Source organism: Gorilla gorilla, chromosome 7 (genome assembly GCF_029281585.2).
Source record: "Gorilla gorilla gorilla isolate KB3781 chromosome 7, NHGRI_mGorGor1-v2.1_pri, whole genome shotgun sequence".
NCBI classification, from domain to species: domain Eukaryota; kingdom Metazoa; phylum Chordata; class Mammalia; order Primates; family Hominidae; genus Gorilla; species Gorilla gorilla.
The window spans coordinates 10,435,992-10,444,373 of record NC_073231.2 but is presented as its reverse complement, the minus strand read 5'-3'; the positions used below and the strand labels follow the sequence as shown (position 1 = coordinate 10,444,373).

The following is an 8,382-nucleotide window of genomic DNA, read 5'->3' as shown; positions in this document are numbered from 1 at the left end:
CCACCCCTCCTCAGTGGAACACCTTTTTCCTCTCTTTTTTTTCCCTTGAAATTCATGGGAAGATAGATACAAAATGGAAGAATCTGTAGAAACTCCACAATTGGGGCTTATTTGGTAGAATTGTGGAGGACAGATCTGTTTAAATAAATGGGCCTTTCACCTGAAATTCTTCTCTTCCAACATGGTCACACGTGCATTACCCAATAGAGGATGTCAACTCACAATTAACATGAGCTATTTAATAAAGCCCATCTCCACGAGTCAGAGGTTTATGACACGAAGTGATTTTATTTTACTAATGTGGACAGAACTCTCCATGATACAGCTGGGACTTTAACTCAGGTTTAAAAAATAATTGAAGAGTTGCTAGTCACTTGATAATGAGGGGAGATAAGTAACTCACAGAAGATGAATTGAGGAAAATTAGAGGAAAGGCTGAAAAGGAAGGTTGCTATAGCAACGACAGAACTCACCTTTTCCCCATAATGACAGTGAAGGTCAGAATGGGCCTTGGGTCCCAGTTGGTACCATTGAAATGGAAGAAATCAGGTATTCTATGGCAATTCTCTCCCAAGGCACTGCCTGGGTTATGTAGATCTCTTTAAGCTAAACTTCCGTGCTTTTAATCTTCTTTACCTCTTAGGACTCTTTTCAATCTCTCTTCATTTCTGTACCGCTTATCATTCCACCCATATTTTTGGCGAATTTTATCGTTTAGCCCTTAAATAGAATTGAGTTTTTCATTCTACATTGACTCAGCGATCTGCAAGTAATGGATGCATTTAAAAATGACGACAATGGAACCTAAACCCAAAGAGTTGTAGACTCATTCAGAAGGCACCAGGGATGCGTTCGGCAGTGGGAAAGCCACAGTGCCCAACTGCACAGAAGCATGCTCTTGTGGGAGAGCAACGAGACTCACAGGGACCCTCCAGGGCTTGTGAATTCACAGGGGGATGAGACTGCACCTCGCTTTGAGTCTAGATTATTAAGAGTTTTATTTATCATCACCAAGAGCTTTATTTATGATCAGCAAGAACTTGATTTAGAGGAAAGACACCTTATTTAATTGAAATTGTCGGGGAAACTTAATGAGGAAGAATATAATTATGATGCTCGGTAATTAGCTCTGTTGGCATGAAGCAGGCAGGGATCGGAGTGAAATGCTGAAAAGTAAATCAGGATCCCTGATTTCTGGGAGTTCTGGTCCCAACCCTAATTCCCTGGTCATCTGGGAGGAATGACTGTCATTTCTCCTCTCTCCCTTATTTTTCTTTTTACTGTTTTGCTGTATGTAATAGAGAAATGTATTCTTGAACTACAAGATCCTGGAGGGAAGGAATTCTCTTATTTATCTCCATAAAAGACCCAGAAACCCATTCTTTCTCTGGGATTTTCTTTTTTGTCTGTAAAACAATAATTTTTGGGGGGGAATGTGGGAAGGGAGATTTTTTTTTTTTTTTTTACGCTTTACCATATCCCCTTATCTTTACCTCTTCCCTTCATTTGATTATTTCCCGCTGGATTTCTGATATCGTGTTGTCGTCTTCTATTGATGCTTTTCTCTACTTACACTTCATATACTTCCTTTTTCTTTCTTCGTCTCTGCTACTGATGTATCTGTGCCAGTTGTTTTCCCCTCTGGTGATGTGTAGATTTATGAACAAAATGACTTAAGTTATTTGGCATACATTATGGCTTGAAGATAAACTAGATGGAGATTTAAAATGAACTTGTCTGTTCCCCAATTGCATTGATGTTTATAATGATGGCTTTAGAGGTTGGTTATTATAAAAAATGACTTAATGAAGGACAGCATATTTGAGTGAATGAGCTTAACTACTTGCACCTTACATGTGTGCAAAGCCAGTGGGCAGTGGTTTTTTTGTTGTTGTTGTTTCTCCAGTAGTATGGCACATCCATCTTCAATTATTTACAGGAATCTCATGGCATCTTGATTCCCTCAGCTTGTCAAAAAAAATTGCAATGAACAGCAAAGAAGACTATATTCAAGCTTATTGCAATTGGGGAAAGAGACTATTAAAATAGGGGAGAGACATAGAAATAAACTCTTAAAACAAGGGGGAGAGTTTGTCAGCACTGGGGTGAGCTAGCAGGAAGCACTGGAGGACTTTGGAGGGGAGGGTAGCCAATATGCTTAATTGTCTGTGTTTGTTAATTGGCATTTATTAAAGTTAGCCTCCTACCCTGCCACATAGGCACTCAGAGATACATACACAGAGATATGTACACATGCATTTGTGCACACACAGATACAGACACTCATACAGATGCATACATGAATACACTGACATATATGTACAGACATACACAGATACACGTGCGCACACAGACGCATGTGTACACACAGAGATACATATGTGCACAAACAGATATAAAAAGGGATGCATACATACACACATAGATGGGGAAACAGGAAACCTATCCTTTTGAATGACTAAATTTCAAAGAGATAGCTCCCAGATCCTTGAGAAAGACGGTCTTGGGTTGCACAACTGGCAAGAGGCTGGGAGATAATTTACGTCTCAAAGGGGCAGAGAAAGAACTTACAATGGTGAGTTTTCTAAAGTAAACATTCTAAGTAAAGGGAAGTCAGGGGTCTGGAATTGGGAAGAAGCCTGTCTAAAGTTTAGTCCTGCAGAGGGGTGCATTGACCTTGGCCAAGCTTAACAATTCATATGAAAATCTGATATATAGAAATATGCAATTTCTTGCAAGATTTATGTGGATTTATCATTAGCACTGGCCCAAAATGCAAAGGTGAACTAATTGTTGGCTAAGGAAAGTGATTTTGACTGCAAGCCAAAATGAGAGACATTAAAATAAAAATAAAAAGAATGTGGCAGTATCACGGGAAACATGTACCAGTGGTGCTATGCTATAAAGTGTAACTAAAATTAACCTCACATTCTCATAGTATATGTTTTCCTTTTTTTTTTTTAACAGAAAAGTGTGTAATTTGGTAATTTTGTCTATATTTTGTTTTTTTAAACTTCTCTAATTTTTTATTTGAGGTCAAGAGACATTGAGACATTGTAGAAGATCAGGAACTTGCATTCACATATTGGTCATATGACTTTCTCTTAACTTGGCCAACCTCAGACTCTCTTATACAAATGGACACCATAAATGACTTGTATCATTGTCATGAAGATTGTTGTAGATGGTCAATAAGTGATGATTAAGCCAGACGTGGTGGCACTGCCTGTAGTCCCAGCAATTCGGAAGGCTGAAGTGGAAGGATCACTTGAGTCCAGGAATTTGAGTCCAACCTGGGCAACAGAGCAAGACCTCCATTGCTTAAAGAAAAGTGAAGATCAATAAGTGATTATCTTATTATTATTCTTTATGAAATATGAGAAGTGCCTTAAACCTGAGACCTTCTATAACCTTTAATTTTGAGAAAGGCTACACTTTGTGAAAACAAAGTTCTACTTGGCTTAGGGAGACACAGATTGCTATTTGTGCCTCCCTGTCACAGTGTCTGTCACAGTGGTACAATGTTTTCAATTTTTAATTTTACTATTTTAAAATTGTCTTTTATTTCATTGGACTTAGGGGTACAAGCGGTTTTGGTTACATAGATGAACTGTACGGTGGTGAAGTCTATGATTTAAATGCACCTATCACCTGAGTAGTGTACATTGCACCTAATAGGTAGTTTTTCATCCTTTACCCTCTTCTTACCCTTTCTCTTTCTGTGTCTCCAGTGTCCAAAACTGGGGATTAGCCCAGGAGGGTTCTTGGCTTCACCCAGGAAAAGAATTCAAGGGCAAGCCAGTGGTGTTAGTAACTTGTGTTGAAGTGGCCGTGCACAGCAGAGGGCCTGCTCTTTGCAGAGCAGGGCTACCCCACAGGCAGTGTGCCCAGAGTAGCAGCTCAGAGGAGCTCTGCAGCCATATTTATACTCACTTTTAATTACATGCACATTAAAGGGCGGTTTGTGCAGAAAGTTTTAGGATGAGGCTGGTAATTTCCAGGTTGTCAGACATATATGGGTCTGCCTGTCAAGAGAATTTGGGGAGAGGAATCTAGGGAGGGACTTATTTGGAAGGAATGTACTGCACCGTGAGACCAGGTTTTTTACTTGGGGAAGGGCTGGGTGAGCTGTCCTCCCTCCTGAGCCTGGTGTGAGGGCTTCCAGAGGTCCCTTAGAGAGCTCTGAAATGTGCTTTTTTCTAGACGGACTCTGGTGGAAGAGACTGGCTAATGCCCTTCTCAGCTCTGGGCAAAGCAGAGATGAGGTCCCTCCTGTTGTGTGGGGATCAGCCCTCACTGCCCTAGCATATGGGTGTTTGCTGTAGCCCAAATGTAGGCTACACTGGGTTTTCCTGAGTGCTCTTTCCAGGACCACCTGAGGGGACAGAACTCTCATTTGGAAGGGGGCAAAGGTGACCATGGGGTGCCCTGGGTGCCCAGTCGAGTGATGATCTGAGGCTCCAAAGAGCTTATGAAAACCACCAGGAGAAAGAGGCAGTGATATTTTTGGCTGTGTCTCCACCGCAAATCTCATCTTGAATTGTAATTCCCATAATCCCCACATGCCAAGGGAGAGACCAGGTGGAGGCAATTGAATCAGGGGGGTGGTTTCCCCCATGCTGTTCTCAGGATAGAGAGTGAATTCTCATGAGATCTGATGGTTTTATAAGTGGTCGTTCTGCCTGCATTCATTCTCCTTCCTGCCACCTTGTGAAGAAGGTGTCTTGCCTCCCCTTCATCTTCCATCATGATTGTGAGTTTCCTGAGGTCTCCCCAGCCATGGGGAACTGTGAGTCAATTAAACCTCTTTCCTTTATTAATTACCCGGTCTCAGGCAGTTGTTTATAACAGTGTGAAAATGGACTAATACAGGCAGCTATAAACTTCCAGACTCACCCAGGATATTAGCTCTGCTATCCCCAGGCTCAGAGGGTGTGAAACCTTCAGTTAGATGCTCTCCCTCCTCCCCAGCTTCAGCCTTGATGGGAGCAGTGCTGTTGGCCAGCAGGTGGAATGGACAGAGAGAGGATGAGAAGGAAGATTAGGGCCCCTTTCCCTTGGGGTAACATTAAAATCTTGGACCCAACATTCTAAGGAATGAGAATGAGTCTAGGAATGAGTTCATTCTAATGAATGAGCTGCATTTAGACTCAACATGAGCAAGGACCTCTCCAGCGACCTAGACTGACTGAGCAGAAAAGCTACTGGACCTGCAGAAGTTTTCGTTAGGGCAGGGGCAAAAATATGGCATGTGAATAAAGATCAACGAGATAGTGGGAGTCAAGAATAAAATAGTGCTTTTTAATGTCATGCGTTCTGCTTGCTCAACCTGCCAAGTTATTTCATTCGAATAAGATTTTTTAATGTATTAGTTTGATTCTATTAATATTATGTTTTCTTAGTAATTCCACTGTTTTGGACTAAAAAAAAAACCCTTAACAGCTTCCTTTTGCAAATAAAATGGTAGTAGACTCATAATTCAGACATTGTGTAAAATTTTATTAGCGAAGATTTTTTCCTGTTTTTTGAAATACTAATATTAAGCTTTTTTTAAATTTTACTTTAAGTTCTGGGATACATGTGCAGAACTTTTTTTTAACTAAGCAATAAATGTTATATTACATATGCTTACAATTACCATATTATTCATCATCCAGAAATGGGACATATTGTCTTTCCACATATGCTGAAATATTTGTTCTCACACAAAAACTATGGTTTTTGGGTAAAAATTTACCTTTTAAGTGAGTCTGACCGAGAAGTTACAATTTGTTTGCTGGTAGGCTGAATCCATCCTTAGAGGTATAATTGTCTTTCATATACAGTAGCTTTTTTTTCTGTTTTTTTTTTTTTTAATTTGTATTTGAATTCCTTTAGATAAGGAATGCCCTCTTCTGTCTGCCATTGTCACTGCAAATTCCTTTGCTTTCACTCAGCCTGATTCTTACAGCTGCTTCAACTTCCTGACCCTTACATACTCTGGGGATTTTTTTTTTTTTTTTTTTAATTTTTTTTTTATTATACTTTAAGTTTTAGGGTACATGTGCACATTGTGCAGGTTAGTTACATATGTATACATGTGCCATTCTGGTGTGCTGCACCCACTAACTCGTCATCTAGCATTAGGTATATCTCCCAATGCTATCCCTCCCCCCTCCCCCCACCCCACAACAGTCACTCTGGGGATTTTGACTCCTGCTACAGTTATAATGATCAATATGGGTTTTATATATATATTTGAAAGACAGTTACAACTTTAATAGGGTTTATATATGAGGAACAGCAGTGTCTACTTGTGGAGTAAATCATATCAATGATTTTTTTTTCCCAAAATCAACATGGAATATATTAAGAGTGATTGATCAAGTAATCCTCTCCTAGGTATAAGAAGCATGCTGTGATATTGAGTCAATTGGTTGCCCAATCACAGACATCTGTCACCGGCAGAGTAACAGGTAAGAAAAGGACCATTTTAATATATGGCACTGATTGCTACAAGAATCACTTTGAGGATTTCCTGTCATCTTTCTCATTTTTATTATTTTCTTATTTCTTTAAAAAATGCAATTAATTAAGAGCCTCAGCATCAGGGACTGAGCAAAGCTTATTTCCTTCCCAGTATTTTCTATTTGGCTTTATCCCCTATTTGGTGGTGGTTTTTTTTTTTTTTTTTTTTTTTCAAGACAAGGTCTCACTCTGTCACCCAGGTTGGAGTGTGGTGGCATGATCTCGGCTCACTGCAACCTTTGCCTCCTGGGTTCAAGCGATTCTCCTGCCTCAGTTGCCCGAGTAGCTGGGATTACTAGTGTGAACCACCCCACCCAGCTGATTTTTATATTTTTAGTAGATACAGGGTTTCGCCATGTTGGCCAGGCTAGTCTCAAACTCCTGACCTCAAGTGATCTGCCAGTCTCGGCCTCCCAAAGTGCTGGGATTGCAGGCGTGAGCCACCGCGCCTGGCCTTTACCCCTATTTGACTGCATATGTTCTTGGGTGATTAATACTTTTACCTCAGTGTCTTTTAATCATAGGAAACACAATAAACTAATCATATTTAGTGCTCCTACAGCAATGCTCATTTTCAAATCATATGAGAAGGCCTTGCTAACTGATGGTCGATGCTCACAGGTGTGTGGGCTTTGAGCAGTCACTACACCTTCCCTCTTCAGGCATGATGAGAGGATTCCTGCAGCGTTTTGCAAGAGGTAATTATGACCCTCTCCCAGTCTCTGGTCAACTTCCCTTCCTGGCACAGATTGGCCTCTTTGAAAGGGGGTATCCTTTTCAAGGAGATGCATGATGTGATTTTATAATTGGTAGGGGAAATTGGGGTCAAGGGAGTCCACTGAAGATTAAAAGCTCAGGCTGTATCTGTGAAGCTGCTGTGGACAGGAGGACAAACAATTTGATTTCCCTTTGTTCGCAGGGGTTGTGAGGATGCTTCTGGATTCCCAAGTCAAGTTCATGACTTATTCATAAACATATATTTAACTGATGTAACGTTAGAAACAGCTCTCTGAAGCCAACCCAAGTGCAATAACATCCCTCCCAATGGGGTGGATTCTACTTAATTTTGCTGGTGCTGGCAGTGCGTGCATATTATTTTGACTGGGAACATATTATTAGTGAGGATGGCCCTACATCCTGGTAATAATACATGTTAGCCCTTTAGAAGGCAATCAAATAAATGTGACAGTAGCCAAGTGTGTTAGTGTCCTGAAAGGGGTGTTCTGAGACACGGGGAAGGCTATCTCCATAACGAAATCAAGAAATATTCCTTTCCCAGCCTTGTGTTCTCTCTGACTCATTTTATTTTTATTATTTGTAGTTTTTGAAACAGGGCCTCACTCTGTCACTCAAGCTAGAGTACAGTGGCACGATCACAGTCACTTCAGCCTCCATCTCCAGGACTCAAGCAATCCTCCCACCTCAGCCTCCTGAGTAACTGGGACTACAAACGCATGCCATCATGCCTAGCTAATTTTTTTGTATTTTTTTTGTAGAGATGAAGTTTCATCATGTTGTCCAGGCTGATATCCAACTCCTAGGCTCAAGTGATCCTCCTACCTTGGCCTCTCAAAGTGCTGGGATTACAGACATAAGACACTGCACCTGAACTCTGATTCATTTTAACTCATAAAACTTTGAATATGCAATTGTGTTTAATTATCTTTCTTATGTTTTCTGTGACAGGTTTTCTGGACTTGACCAACAAAGGCAGTTAATATATTCCCTATAGTTAATTTTTATTTCCTGGAAGTTTAGGAGGCAGAAGAAAAGTGAGAAAGATATTGAGGAGGAAGTTTCAGTTAATACACACTCACATGCAAGCCCAGCCCCTGCAGTCATATCCTTCACTTTGCTTTGAGTGACAAATGGTGG

The 8,382-nt window shown here is 40.6% G+C and overlaps 1 long non-coding RNA gene across 2 annotated transcripts; it reads left to right on the top strand.

Annotated features, from left to right (window-relative positions):
• Positions 1 to 370: 370 nt before the first annotated feature.
• On the top strand, positions 371 to 8,156 carry LOC134759053 (uncharacterized). Of its 2 annotated transcripts, none has more exons than XR_010134912.1 (4): positions 371 to 549; positions 6,382 to 6,455; positions 7,129 to 7,205; positions 8,004 to 8,156. It is a non-coding gene; the product is annotated as an uncharacterized lncRNA (long non-coding RNA). The 2 variants fall into 2 exon arrangements; XR_010134911.1 differs by having other exon boundaries at positions 7,070 to 7,205.
• The last annotated feature ends 226 nt before the right edge of the window (positions 8,157 to 8,382 follow it).